The sequence below is a fragment of the Ambystoma mexicanum genome, chromosome 7q (genome assembly GCF_040938575.1).
Source record: "Ambystoma mexicanum isolate Mex_15411 chromosome 7q, UKY_AmexF1_1, whole genome shotgun sequence".
Classification (NCBI taxonomy): domain Eukaryota; kingdom Metazoa; phylum Chordata; class Amphibia; order Caudata; family Ambystomatidae; genus Ambystoma; species Ambystoma mexicanum.
Genome location: NC_090941.1, coordinates 11,843,052 through 11,857,968, shown reverse-complemented (window position 1 = coordinate 11,857,968; position 14,917 = coordinate 11,843,052).

The following is a 14,917-nucleotide window of genomic DNA, read 5'->3' as shown; positions in this document are numbered from 1 at the left end:
TACCGGCATGCCAGAACATTCATGTCCGTGCCCGCATGAACCCGCTAACAGCAGGTGATTACGAGTGCGCGAGCATGCGCGTTCCCCCATGCCGGTAGTGGCAAAACCGCCATGCCGGTAAAGGGCCACCAACCCCCCTATACCGGCATTGCGGGTGCTGCCCATTTCGTAACCGCCTCATAACAACCCTTAAATACCGGCATGGTAATACCGGCACGGTATTACCGTGTTCGCAAAAAAAGGACCCAGAAATAGCGTCATCGTGCAGGAACGGGAAATGGGCCGGCAGCCATCTTTAAAAACACAATCCATTGCCATCCTCCATAACCACCACTTCTTTCGTGTTGTTGTGTGCCACAACAGAAGCAGGATGTCTGAGGCTACCAAGAAGTCGACCCAAAGGAAGAGAAAGCAGCGTTTTTCAGACGCAGAACTCACCATGCTTGCCAACACCCTTGCACAGCATGCAGATATGATCAGGAGCACTGACCTGAAGCATGCGGCCCAAACAAAAAAAAAGAAGTCTGGCAGGAGGTTGCACAGAGGGTGTCGGCAGTGGGGAGCAGCCCAAGGAGTGTGCGTGACTGCCGGAAGCGGTGGGACGACCTCCGCCTCCGGGTGAGGAAGATCCTGGCGGAGAACAGGAAGGCCGCAATGGCGACAGGCGGGGGCCCACACTCCCCTGTGAAGTTGACAGCATGGGAGGAGACCGCAAGTTCCTTCATCGACCCTGAATCATTCGAGGGTATTGGAGTGAACCATCACATCCATGTAGACTAAACCATGATGTGGCACAAGTGATGTGCAAGTGAGACTAGGCAAGGTAATGCATGTCCCAAGGCTACATCAACATATCCATTCAAGAATGTGTCCCACACCCTGCACCACACGCATGCTGAGTGCCAATCCCAATCCCAACAGAGATGCTACATGACCCAACCATGCCCATGGAACTAACCACACAGACACCAAACCAATACCATGCCACCAGCCATGCATTGATTTCCCACATGCCCCCTCAGAACACCAAATGCCACACCCCAGAAATGAAATGGTGCCTGAATGTATGAACACATCACACCGCAATACATCATAGCTGCCATTTGACACCATCACTGATGACCTGCATCTCTTCTATCCCCCAGGCACCGATGAGGAAGATGGAATGCAGGACAGGGGTGCAAGTTTATCCACTGCACGTCAAGGGACCAGGGACACCGCCACCCCCAGCCCAAGAAATTGCCTAGAGCAGCAGCCAGTGTACCACGCAAGGCAGTAACCCTGCAGGGGACACCTGCAGCCACAGAACAGCGGCAGCCACCCACAACAGTGGGAGGCGTTTCCATTGATGCTCCGCCAGCCACCACGGATGTTGTGTCTACAGAGTTGGATAATGAGGCTGACATCATGTCCGGAACACCCACCCAAAGCCCCATTACCAGCCCCCCCCCCTACAGACTCTGAGAGCATGGACGATCCGTGCCTCCATGACTCGGACCTAGGAGACTCTGACATTGGCATCTTTGAGGAGGATAGTGCCCCGGACGTGGGCCCCACGCAGGTGCCAGCCACCAGTACTCCTGCAGCCGATGACTCTTTCGAGGCTCGCCTGGCAAGGGTTGAGGCCCGACAAGAGTCCATGCTGGAACTCATGCGGCAACAAGTAAACAATGGGAATGAGGCCATGAGGGCCATTGCCACGGCCATTGCAGCCAATACTGCTGCTGTGGATGCATCGACATGTGCCTTTAGGGAGTGTATGGGGTCACTTACACAGGCCCTTCTTGGAAATCTGCCGCAAATGCAGTGCCCACACCTTGGGCCAGCCATGGGACTGACCATTGACACCTCCACTGCAACAACCCCTTCCACCTCGGCCCAATCGAGCCCTGTGCGGTTGACGCAGAGGAGTGCATGGCGCTTCACCATGGCACCCCCGCATCCAAAAATTGCCAAGAAATAACAGGACAGGCAATGACATTTTGAAAATGTACATTTGTGAAGGGACCACTGTTTTTGGACATATGGGGACATTTGGGTTCTGTGGAGTGGGAGAGGGAGTTTACTGGGGTATTTCTGGGGTTTGTGGGGTGGGAGAGGGAGTTTGCTGGGGTATTTCTGGGATTTGTGGGGTGGGTAAGGGAGTTTACTGGGGGTTGTGAGGGGATTATGTTCACCATATCACGTCTGCTGAAAATACACCGTTGTGTGCAAGCAAATCATTGGCTGGACATCGTTCTTTTTGTGCATGTACATTTATTGTGTGATGGTGTACAGTGGGGCAATTCGAACAAAAAAAGTGTGCATGTCCAGATTCAGTGTGTCGCAGACACATTACTTACATTGTCCCTGCGTTTCAAAAGTTTTCTTCAATTAGTGCTTGGCTGTGCATCACGTACTGGCAAGGGGGCTCCTTCGCCTCCGTCTCCATCCCCTTCGTCCTCACGCAGCCCATGCATGTCAATGTCAGGTGCCAGTGGTACATTCCTTCGGACGCACATGTTGTGCTACATGACACAGGCCATGGTGATCTTTGCCACCTTCTCAGGCCTATATAGGAGTGCCCCACCAGACCTGCGTAGGCAGCAGAACCGCGCCTTCAGCAGGCCAAAGGCCTGCTCAATCACAACACGGGTACGAGTGTGCACACAATTGTACTCCTCTTCATGGCTGTTCTGCGGGTTCCGCACAGGGGTAAGTAGCCACGGCCTCAAGGGATTTCCTCCATCACCTGCAAGCAGATACAAATAGGTGTGTGTCACACAGAACTGCCACCTTCAGGGAGCACAGTCATGGCAGCAGCTACTTGGTGTGGGCATGCACATGTCCCTGTATGTGTACAAAATAGTCACCTAGATGCAATGTATACTGTAATGAGGTGTGGTACACTGGATGGGGTTCAATAGATGATGCTGGGTGTAATCATGCATGCTCTGGCAGATGTGTTTGGTAGTGTGAAAATGTTTGGCTACCCAGGTGCACTATTGCCCCCCCTTTCCCACCCAGCTGCACTATTTCCCCCCCCCTTTCCCACCCAGCTGCACTATTTCCCCCCCTTTCCCACCCAGGTGCAGTAGCCCCCCCCCTTCTGCACCCGCACACATCAGTACCCCACAGCATGGCCATGGGCCTGTTGTGCAACTCACCAAGCAGCCAGGCACGTGGTCCAGCATGTCGCTCCATGTGACGGGGTAGCGTTGAGTTGTGCAGTACCATGTTATCATGTGTGGATCCAGGAAATCGGGCGCAGCAATGGGTGATGATCTTGCTGGAGTCACATACCATTTGCACATTGATGGAGTGGTATTGCTTGCGATTGCGGTACACCGCCTCTATGGCATGGGGGACTACCAATTCCACATGGGTGCAGTCGATGGCACCAACACAATTCGGCATGCCTGCCAGTGCATGGAAGCCTACTTTGGTTTCGGCTATCTCCTGGGCAGTCCGTGGTAGGGATTATGGGTGCTTGTGTGCTTCAGGAGGGCATCCAGCATTTCGTTCAACATGCGTGAGAATAGTGGTTGTGAAATGCCATGCAGCTGGCCCACTGTGTGTTGGTAGGTGCCTGTTGCCAGGAAGTGTAGCACAGACACCACCTTTAGTAGTGGGGGGATGGCAGTGCGTGTTTCTATGTGGCTGGCAATGTCATTGTGTATCATGTCCACTATGGTGGTGATGGTGTCACGGTCCAACCGGTACAGGGTGTGGATCTGCTTGGGGTTAGGTTGAATGGGCTGGGTCTGGTGCGAGGGATTGGTGGCTGCCTACGAGGCACTGGTGGCTGCGCTGGTGGTAATTGCTGGGCCTGTCTCACCCTCCTTCTCCTCCTGCGTCTCCTCTGTGCTGCCTGTTCTTGATGCTGTTGCTGTTGTTGCTGTAGTTGTAGCAGTATAGGCATGTCCTCCAGCGCCATGATTGCAACTGCTAGTGGTAGCATTTTAGTGTAGGAAGGGGTGTGGTATGTAGGTGTGCTCCTTTTGTACTGGGCCACTCTAAATTGCCTACACCTGTTGGGGGGGGTTGTGGTGTGTGGGTGTGCTCAGTTTATACTGGCACAGCCTCCATTGGCTCCACCTGTGCGGATTGTGTGCACCTGTGGTAGCTACCTTGTATCCTGCTTGCTGTTTGCGGGTGGTCCGCGATGCCCGTATGGCCGGGATCGTGCAGCCCGTGATAACCGGCTTCACGATGCCGGTATTTGTATGTATGCATGGGTTGGAATTACCCCCTGTTACCGGCATGCCGGTATTTGCTCCCTGAAGGGGCGCGTGTACGCGCCTATGCCGCTATTAGCGGCACCGTTGTTTAGTGTGCAGCTAGTACCGTGTTTGCGCGTCGGAATGCAACGGGACGATAAACGATGGCGGTATTCCCATACCAGCATCGTTTTTGCCTTACCGGCATACCTCGTAATGAGGCCCATTGTATTTTACTTGAGATAAGCATATTTTCATGTGGGTGCAGCTCATTCATCACATACCCTGATCTGCTATGTGGCCGATTCATCACTTCCAAAGCCTACCAAGACATTACTTTAAAAAAAGCAGTTTGAACTTAAGTTAGCTTTTTGAATTCCCAGAAGAACAATCTTGTGCAAAGCTCACCTATGTACCAAGATATGTCTAATACATATAATCAAATATATGTATGATTTCTATATTCCACAATACCATCACTTGTTTCTAGAGTGATTAAAATGCACAGCAACGTACGAATGCAACTTCAACAATGTCCAGCCCCTTCCAAATATCAGGGGTTTTGTTGCATTAAATTGGCACCTTATTGTCACTTCATCTAAAATTTGTCACTGAAGGTTTTTCATTTAATTTGAAGAGTTTTGTTGCATTGATCGTATTCACCTTAACTGTCCCTTAACTAACGTTTATTCACAGAATTTCAGGTTTTTGTTATGCTATTACTCCCACCGCCTGTAATTTATTTTTCTGATAACACAACAGATGTCATATTATTTTCTCTCAATATGTCGTTGAGCTACGCAATATCAGGTTTATCAAATACACTTTTCTCAAACTCGGGAAAGGGCTAGAAAATAAAGAAAACTACATCAGACCCATCCCCAAACATTGAAAAATCATCCTTTCTTATCCTGCCTACATGATCACTGGCCTCATAACGGTCCTACCTACACACCTTATATAATTGTAGGGCAGTTTACAAAAACGACTCCAGAATTTGATTCTGAAAGTGGGAAATTATGGATTTTCATAAATGAAAAAGCTTGCACGAGAAATTGATCTTGGGAGATATGACTAACTTGTTTTGGTACATGGGCACCACGCTATACACCCGATAAAAAAAGTTTACTGTATGGTTTTAGGCCAAACCAGCAAAGGGTATAGTTTGAGCACTTTGCGCCAGCCTTGTTTATTATTTGATGCAAATCCATTAAGCAGTTTGGATTGTGCTCATGAGCAAACATTTTACATTTTTTCTATGGTGAAAGTGAAAAAACACCTTGTTTGGCCCTTTATATCCTTCGAACCGTGACCCGGATTTGCATCAAATGTTTCAGATCTGGAGGGCCAAGCCAAAACTCTTGTTTGTAACATTGCGTGCTGAACCATTCTATGGCACAAATGTTATTAGCCATAGAATATAATGATTTCCTATGAAATAGATTTCACGTTAATTATAAGGCAGCTAGGGTCACTGTATAATACTTTAATCAAACACGTCATGCACAATAAGAACTAGATAGCACTACAGAAACCCACCCTTGTAGGAAGAACAAACTATGCAAAGATAGCAGATGCAGCACTTTGGGTAATGAGACAGGGAGAAAAGGCAATAAAACTACAATGTTCAAAAGGATATGTTCTTGAGATTGCCAGAAAATGTGACTGAGGCAGTATCTAGGTCCCAAAATGCATCAGGGTGACATACTTTACCCAATAGTAAATTTTGCAGTGTCACAGAAGTTTGGCGATGTGAAGAAGGTAGATCAGTGCTGTCTGGTAGATCAAGATGCAGTAGTCACAGGAATCCAGTGGTGAGCAGGTGTTGAGTGGTGGAACTGGAAGAAAGCTGTAGTTCGAAACAACTCAAGTGGTGCAGATTGTGGAGGTCACCAGGTTCAGATTGAATGCATATGGGTTGAAGTGCAGGAAGAACACCAGTAATGATTAAGTCTACTCAATCAGCAATGAAGATGTTGTTGGGATGAATGGTGGTTCAAACAATGGAGATTCAGCACCACTAGTAAATAATTCCAACATTACCTCTCAACCCAACCATAACACCTCCCTTTGCCCGCCGTTCTCCTTCACACCGCTCTCACCCAAAGAAGTTGAAAAGTTTAAAACATCATCACAGGCCTCAACCCTTCAAAAGGCCAAGGTGACCTCTGCCCCGCCACAATCATTCAGGAAGGTGCCAAAGACCTAGCCCCCTTCATCACTACCCTAATCAACTACTCGTTCAAACTAGCTCAGTCCCCAACAACCTCAAGGAGGCCTGGGTTATGCCTCTCTTAAAAAAACCTAACCTAGACCTGAACACACCCACAAACTATAGGCCCATCACCCCTGTCCCCTACCTCTTAAAATGTTTAGATAGAGTGGCCTATCTACAAATCCAACTTACTTAGCCTCAGACAATCAGGCTTTCGGCCAAGACACGACACTGAAACAGCCCTCTTGGACCTCAACATCCAAATAGATGAGGCCAAGGACAATGGTAATTTGGCTATGCTCCTGCTGTTAGACCTATCAGCAGCATTTGATCTCGTTGATAACCAGATCCTCACTGATCACCTGTCCACAGCAACTGCCTTCTCTAGCAATGCCTCTACATGGATGCAGTCATTCCTTTCCAATAGAACCACTACGCACCCTCAGCCTCAGCTGACCAAATCACAATCTATTGCGGCGTCCCGCAAGGATCTTGCATCTCGCTGATGCTTTCCAACATCTTCACAACATGGGCAACATGCCCAGGTTGTCAAGACGTTGCTACATATACGAACTACGCTGATGACACCCCGCTTCTCACTATGTTGACAGAGTGCTATGAAGATGATTCTAAATTGATTAATGACATATACCTGGAAATTCAGGCATGGATGGCAGACCATAGCCTATGTCTCAACAACGAGAAGACAGAGCTCCTGATCACCAGCTCCCAAATACGCTTAAGCAAATTACACCCCTGATACACATCCTTTAACATTGATGGGAACCTGATTAAAGTTGCCAAAGAAATGAAAACTGTGGGAGTCTACCTAGACTCTACCCTCTCACTTAAGAAGCAAGTTAATGCCACCCTCTCACTTAAGAAGCAAGTGAATGCCACCACTTCCACGACTGCTAACACCAACAAGCTGATTAATGCGTGTAAATCATTTCTGTCACTAACAGTTGCATTACGCTAGCCAGGGCCCTAGTACTCGCCAAGATCGATTACTGCAACACCCTCTTCTTAGACACCTGACCCTACAGAATAACGCCTTGAGATCTGCTTTGAACATCCCCAGATCCAACCACATCACCAGCTTCAGACAAGATGCCCACTGGCTCCCGGTACGTGATACAATCTCCCTCTGTACACTGGTCATTACCCAAAAATGTCTAACTCTGCCCCTAAATACCTGTCTGACAAATTCACCAAACACCAGTCAGCCAGACCTACCAGAGCTCTGTCCTCGCACTGCCTCACTATCCTGGGGTTCAAACTAAAAAGAGCTGGGGAGCGAGTATCCCCGTATTAACCGCCAAGTAATGGAATACCCTCCCCCTTTCCATCTGAATGGAACCCACGTTCTGGAACTTCAGAGCCAAAGTAAAGAGCTGGCTCTTTGATAAGAATAACTAGCGGATGCCCAATCTGCTCTGCAAAAAAACTATCTGCCTGCTCAATTCGTCTGTATCTCTTTATGTAAAACTATCAGCCGGATACTGGCGCTTAAACTGTAACATCTAGTTATCCGTATATTGGCCTACCTGTATTTTTCTAATATTGTAACTTCCTTCGACCTACCTGTAACCAATGGTCAACCTGCACTTATTGTTTGTTGTAATCCTTGTATGCCTGTAAGACTTCTTAAGGTATGGCGCCCAGTTACCCAAGGGTTCGGTGCGCATTACAAATAAATAAACTAAACAAATATATACAACGAATTGATTATGGAAATGCATGAGTGTGTGTGAACTAGAGAGATTCATGCAAGCATGTAGAATTTTGTTTTGCTGACCAATTGTTTGTGTGCCTATAACATTGTGAGACATCCATGTCATAAAGCTGGAGACTACCTTTGTTTAGATTGATTTTAAGTTTTTAAATACATTTCAAGAACATAATGGGGAGGTGGGTTTGTATGAAGAGGGCATGAGATTAGTCATGTCACCCTAATGAGAGCTTATAATTTTAATGTAAAGCCTAGACATATCTTTACAGTTTGTCCTTTATAAATCTCACACATGCATGCCGTTCAGTTGTTTAATCAAATAATGTGTAGGTGCTGGTAATTGTAAGCGGATTCAATTCAACACTACAGCTAAGTCAATGCCTAGTCTGGGATGCTGATGGAAACCCTTATTGATATATTTTTATGTCCAGTTCACGTACTCTGGATGACAACCCTTATATCACACCCTCTCTTAGAATCCCCCTGACCCCACTGAGTCAAGAAGTAGGTTTGTTTCGCAAATTAAAAGATTTTATTTGAAAAATTAAACAGTATATATATATCACACTTTTATAATAAATTAATAATTCATATCACACTTATGAATATAAGGTTGATCAACAATGGGTAATCTGACACTAGCACACTTCTTTACAATCAATGAGGAGTTGGTAGAGGATGGATAAGGCAGCGAAAATACTTTTATGGTTTCAAGGGAAAAGCAATGAGGAATGAAATCAGGCCAAATTGCAAATCACGGTAATTTTTGCGAGTGCGTAAATCGCGATTGCAGAAAAAGTATAAGGAGTAGGTTCGTTGGAAAGCCTAGAATCTCAGCTTTAAGATGAAAGTTAAATTTTGCTTCTATCACAAACGGTTCAAGAGATACGGATTATTTTGTGAAGGTAGATTCTCAAAAGAAAAAGTCAAGCTCAGAATGACAGATGACAGTTTTCAGTTTTAAAGATGACAGAATGACACGATTCTAGGAAGCAGTTCTAATTAGGTCAGAATAGTTTGAATTAGATTATTTTAAACTAAGAAATTAGTTCTGGCACAGTCCTCGCTGGGTACTCAAACTATATTTTGGACAGGAATGCGACTTCGTCACGGATCGGGTCAACAGGTTGGACTTCTGCTAGAGGTTCTTCACAGCGATCTGGTCTCTGGGTCTCTGGTTCTGTTATCGGTTCTGCTAGCGGCACTGCACAGCGGTCTAGTCTCTGGTTCTCTCTGGTTCCGGATACAGCACTGCTTTCTGGATACTGCTACAGGTTCTTGCAAAAGTTCTTGGCAAAGAATTCAAACAGCTCTCACGGCTGTTGAATAGTTTGGTTGGTTTTGAGGCCTGCTGAAGAGGATTCAGCTTGTGGATTCAGGCCTCTCTGCTACAAATTCTGGAGCTAATTTCTGGTCTCTGGAGATTGATGGATTTGAAGTCTGGATCTCTGGATGTGAAGTCTGAAGTCTTCCGGCAAAGCGTACCGCAAGAAAGTGGAAAGTGAACCTCCCTACCTGGGTTCCATTGGCTCTTTTTATGTGTTTTGAAAGTGGGTGGGTCAGCTAATTCTGCATGCCCAACCCTCTCAATTTATCATTGGCCCGTTCCTCCTCTCTTCCTTGATTGGGGAGCTGGGTTGTGTGTCATTTTTATGGCTTACAGAAAGACACTCCCCTTGTCAATGTGCACACAAATCTATTTCTGATCCAAATACATATTTCCCAGATACGCAATTTGTTGAAATTACATGTACATATTACAGATTCCTTATGGTCCATGCTTGTCCGACTCTGATCTTCCTGGGGGGCTTGCATTCAAAAATTACAACATTTTGCGCTTTTTGACTGGTTTTGCAATATTGGATTTTCAGAAAAAATTACACAAATGTACACCCCCCTTCTACACATATCCCAGTAAATTTCCATGTCTCTAGCATAAACACAGTGTCTGGAATATTGATAAATAGCGGGGTTCAGTCCTAGAACACCGTAGAAATTGGAGTTTGGACTCAAATCATGAGGGCATTTTTCATACTAAGAATCTCAAAGTTGTACATTCCTGTCATTTGGTTACAATAAGTAATGAATGTTTCTATAAAATATATATTTGCTGCAATAGGAATCCACACGCAAGTCTGGCCCGCCCCTTGAAGCTGGGTGGGTCAGGGATCACATGTCTCTGCTCACAGGCAGCTCTCTGTTTACAGTACACACTCAAAATTAACATACCCCATTCAACCGCAAGGGGCTATTGTCTCCCTCCTCCAGGCTGAAGGGGAAACCCCCTCCCTCTCACTCAGAAGGGCCATGTGATATCCTGCCTCCTGGGGTAGGCCTCTATGGTGTTAAGGTTTCCCAGCCTCTTGGCCTCTGGGAACAGCAGGTGGCTAAAATGTTTAATTAACCAACAGGCTTTGAAGTCCCTGCCCCTCTTGCAACTCCTAAATACAATTTCCCTGTCAGAGTTTAGACAGCTAGCGCCGGTTTGTAGACTAAGCTGGTACTGCACCCATTTTTGGGATCTGTCTTGAATTAATGCATTTCAATAGAGTGGTCTTTTGCTTGATAGTATAGGACCCTTGCTTAACATTGCTTTGATGGCATCCTTGCAGTAGAGTGGTGATTTGGAACCCCCCACAAGAAGGTTGTATCTTTAGAGTGGTCTTGTGCCCATGATTGTAGCAACTTTTTGACATTAAAAAAAAACGGATTTTGAACAGAACCACCATTCTTTGCACTGGTGGTGACAGATTAGGTGACCATTTTGGTGTGCGCAAACTGCGCAGTTCTCCTGAATTCTGGTGTGAATGTGGGCGGCGACAGCTCATCCCCACATCTACCCAGTCTATTGATTTAGTTTGTTCTGGGATAGAATAATGGGCGGCGACAGCTCATCCCCACATCTACCCAGTCTATTGATTCAACATGGGTCAAAACCCTTGACATAATACAAGCTTGACATGTAGACTATTTATTTATTTTTGTCATTTGTGGAACATCCAAATCCAAGGTTACCAGAGCATTATGTGAGTACAGACATGAAACAGTAGCGTATTAAACCACCACATACATTAAAAGCATTATATACAGGCCAATCATTATATGCAGAACAGTAAAGGGAGAAAAGTGTACATCATAGTCAAGGGAGAAAAGTGTGCACCATAGTCAAGGGGCAGAGGTGCCCCACCTTCCCTTCCCCCGATGACCCCATATTGGATACTGTAACCACCATAGAGTGTAGGTCATCACCGGAATCTCCTTTCCTACCTCTCTCCCCCCTCATATCCTTGTCCCCCTTTTCCTTCACCACCCTCCTCCCGATGACCTCATATTAGATACTGTAACCACCATAGTGCATAGAAGGTCACCCGCCCCCCCCTTCCCCTCCCTCTTCTGAGAAAATTATTCTAAACACTGTACTACTGGTTTGTTTCATGTTTGTAAATTACGCTTCATTCATTACTGTACCTGTTGTTATTCTGTAAAGCGCTATATAAACTCCACAAACATAAAATAAACATTACTCATATTTATCGAACAGCCAGATATTTTTGAAAAGGGTAGTAAATGCTCATTAATGATGTGGGTCGGCAGAACATTCCAGAGTGAGGGTGTTCCCGTGAAACTGATCCCGCCGGCTTTTTTGCTCTTAAAGTGGGGGCTAAACAATGAGAAGCAGGAGCTCGATCTCAGCGCTCGCACAAGGCCAACTAGAGAGATACAATTTTTAGGGTAGAGGGAGCCTTCTTGTGAATGCAGCAGTGAGCGATAGCCAGAGTTTTGAATTCAACACAAGTTTAGATGGGGAGCCTTTGGGCTTCCTGTGTGGTGGCAGAAACGTGGTCTGAGTGTTTAAGTCTGAGGGCAGCACGTAGTGCTTTGTTTTGAAGCAGTTGGAGTTTTGACATGTTGTTGTTCAAGGTGCCCATCAATAAGACATTACAATATTCCAGTTTTGACAGGATCAGGGCAAGTGTGAGTGTGAGGCAGTTGTAAGGTGAGAGGAACTCTCTACTCAGCGAAATCAGCCTTGCTGTATAGGTGGTGGGTGAAGCTAAGGCGTTTATCTGCCTGACCATGGATAATTCAGTTTCAAGGAAGACTCCCAGTGTTTTAAATTGCTTCCGAACAAGGATGGTTGTGGCATCAATGCAGAAGGCAGAGAAGGAGCCATCTATCTGTGTGAGTCGGTGTATAGAGGAAATGATGAGAAGCTCGGTTTTTACATCGTGCAGACCTAAATTCTATGTTGCCACCCAATTTTGAATTGTGCTGTGAGTGTGTCATAAGTATGGTCACCCGAAATACGGATGAGAATTTGGCTGTCTTCCACACAGTTGGTGTAAATTACCTCCCTGGAGTCAAGGAGAGCGAAGAGGTGTTTTGTGTAAGTATTATACAGAGTGGGGGAGAGGCTGGATCCTTGCAGTATGCCAAGCGGAGCGGGATGGGATCAGTTGAGTGATCCCAAATGAAGACTCGGTTGGTGACGTCACTGAGAAAGGAGTTAATCCACTAGGTGGCTTGCAAAGAAAAGCGGAGGTGATGACTGAGGTGGTGACATAGTAATTGTTGTGGTCTACTAGATTGAACGCTGCAGAGAGATATAGCAGGAGGAGGATAGCTAGTTTGCCAGAGTCTCAGATGAGTCCATTTGTATTTTTAGGTCCAAGAGGGAAGTTTCTGTGCTGTGCTTTGGGCAAAAGCCAGAGTGTCTTTTGCCAAGAAGGTGGTTGAGCTCCAGGAATTGCTGGACTTGGGAATAGGCAAAGTTGTCCCTAATTTTGAGGATGAAGGGGACTGTGGTGATGGGCTGGTATTTGGTGGGATGAATGGGTTAAGGGTTTTTTTTAGTAGAAGGGGTGTGGACCCAAGTTACTTTCACATTGGACAGTACCATATTGGTTGGAAAAGATGCATTGGCGAATACCAGGCGCGATCAAGATAGCACTTAGTTTCACAAAGTGTGTGGGGCATGAGTCTCCTTTGAATTTAGATGGTGTGAGATCTCTAATGGCGGCTGCTACTTGATCTTGAGTGACAGGACTCAATGTAATGGGGTAAAGAAAGGGGAGTGGGATTCTTTCATGTGGACAACAGCAACAGGCATGGGCATTTTGTTCGTGAGCAGGGACTTTTTAGTGCTGATTTTGTTGAGACAGGTCTCAATTCTGAAGGTGGATGCATCTTGAATCGTCGTACACCAGTCTTTGTCGGAACGCATGCCTCAGCTGGGAGGGGAAGGTGTTTCCAGCTCACAAATAGTTCTCTGTTTTTGGAGTTGGCATTGGTGACACTATCATTCTAGCTGCTGGATCTGCTGGTGATGACCTCTTTCTTGTAGGAGCAGGCCACTACCATGCCGTTTGGAGTGGGGTGTTTTTACAGGTGTTCAAGGGCTATTTTTTCCCTGGATAGGAGGACTAATTCCTCTGAAAACCAGGTGTTCTTAGGTTTGGGAATATTTGTTTTTATAGAAGCATGCAAGTCGAGGGTCTGGAGAAGGTTGGCAAGGTCATGGGCTGAGTAGACTTGATCTTAGAAAAGGGTATTGAGCGATGAGAGCAGAAAAGTCATGAGATCCTCATGCCTCAGTTGGATGAGGCAAAAGGACATCAGGTATGGCATGGATTAGGTGGAGAGTCAGGGCCACCTCATGTGTTGTTGTGATCAACCCGTGCAGGGCTGGCAAGGATAGGGTAGGACGTGGGAGGCGGCCCTCAGGCATCTACATATTAGGCAAAGTGCGAGTGCCTTCACAGAATGCAGTACAATGTGCCAGGGTGACAACACAGTTCACAATAGTAGGTTAATATAACTTTGGCACAAGCAATGGGCAGGATCCCTCAGGCATATCAGCAGAAGACACTGGGAAAGTGCAGTTACAGAATGCAGTGCAATGAGCCAGAGCACTAAAGCAGTTCACAACAGTGGGCAATGAGAAGGAGGACTCTCAGGTAAATATAACTTTGGCACATGCAATGGGCAGGGGCCCTCAAGCACAACGGAATGCGGAAAAAGTTGACAGGTGCCATAATACGTTACATCAATAGTCAGTGGGCAGGGTCCTGCAGGGATGAGCACCGGTGATGCCGAGCAAGTGCTCTTAGTGGTGCAATGCATCAGGTCAGTCACATCCCCAAAAGGCAATAATTGGGGTATATCAGGAGTGGCTGATTTCCATTCATAGTGTTTAGGGGAGGGGATGTAGGGTGTTTCCTTGCCAAAACACTTGCGGGGTGGCATACATAGTCTTGGAGGTGGGCATAGGGCATTGTGCGGTTGTTAGAGAGTGAGAAAAGGCCCACTTATGTGAACACAGTGCTCCGCCCATGCAGGGACACCAGGCATGGGTGCGATGGACAAGAGTGGCGGGTGACACTGAACTGGAGGATTTGAGCGCCAACAAGATGAAAGCACTGGGGGACGAAGTGAAAGAGCACCTCTTACCTGCCATTTCCAAGGTCAATCTAGAAGAAATAGCTGTTTGAGCGCTGGTTGCTCCAGAGCTAATTGGATGAGGCACACTGTAGTACTGGGCTGCTCAAATGCAGCACCAGTGAAGGTGGTGCAGCAGCGGCCATCTTTGGGGAGTGATCACGCTAGTTTTCGGCTATGCAATGTCTGGATGGCTTGCTTGTAGATAGGGAGGCAGGCCACTTCTTGGTCAATGTCCTTCGTGTTAAGATGCGGCTGGTATGTGCTGCCGAGACCAAAGCCTGGACAGGCAAAATGATTTAACAAAAATTGAGTAGGTTTTCGGTAGGGTTA